The sequence below is a fragment of the Dipodomys ordii genome, unplaced genomic scaffold (assembly GCF_000151885.1).
Source record: "Dipodomys ordii isolate 6190 unplaced genomic scaffold, Dord_2.0 Scaffold181, whole genome shotgun sequence".
Classification (NCBI taxonomy): Eukaryota; Metazoa; Chordata; class Mammalia; order Rodentia; family Heteromyidae; genus Dipodomys; species Dipodomys ordii.
This window is the reverse complement of record NW_012267397.1, coordinates 1,281,131-1,281,788: the sequence shown is the minus strand read 5'-3', so window position 1 is coordinate 1,281,788 and position 658 is coordinate 1,281,131. Positions and strand designations below refer to the sequence as shown.

The window sequence follows — 658 nt, the reverse complement described above, 5'->3', positions numbered from 1 at the left end:
TTTTTTTTTTCTAAAGCAAATCTGAAATGCGCAGTCTTGACTTATAATATCAATATGCCTATATCTTTGGGGAAACAAATTACCAGGGCAGTCTGATTGTGTATGGGTGTATACTCACACACACACAACACACTGGTCCTGGGGCTTGGGCTCACTAAGGCCTGGGCACTGTCTCTAAGCTTCTTTTGCTCAAGGCCACAGTGCTGCTTCCAGCTTTTTCTGAGTAGTTTATTGGAAATAAAGAGTCTCACAGAAGCCAGGCGCTGGTGGCTCACTCCTGTGTAATCCTAGCTACTCAGGAGACTGAGATCTGAGGATCTCGGTTTAAAGCCAGCCCAGGCAGGAAAGTCTGTGAGGCTCTTATCTCCAATAAACCAATAGAAAACTGGAAGTGGCGCTGTGGCTCAAGTGGTAGAGCGCTCGCCTTGAGCTGAAGAGTACAGGGACAGCACTCAAGCCCAGAGTTCAAGCCCCACGACCGACCAAAAGAAAAAAAAACTGGGGGCTGGGAAGGTGGCTCAGTGGTAGAGCACTTGCCTTGCATGCCTGAGGCCCTGGGTTCGATTCCTCAGCACCACAAAAGAAAAAAGAAAAAAGCCGGAAGTGGCGCTGTGGCTCAAGTGGTAGAGTGCTAGCCTTGAGCTGAAGAGCTGAGGGA

General features: G+C 48.9%; 1 protein-coding gene across 1 annotated transcript in view; it reads left to right on the top strand.

Moving 5' to 3' along the window:
- The window catches only part of Oscp1 (organic solute carrier partner 1), a 46,161-nt gene that overhangs the window by 32,895 nt on the left and 12,608 nt on the right, over positions 1-658 (top strand). The gene's annotated exons all lie outside the window — the stretch shown is intronic.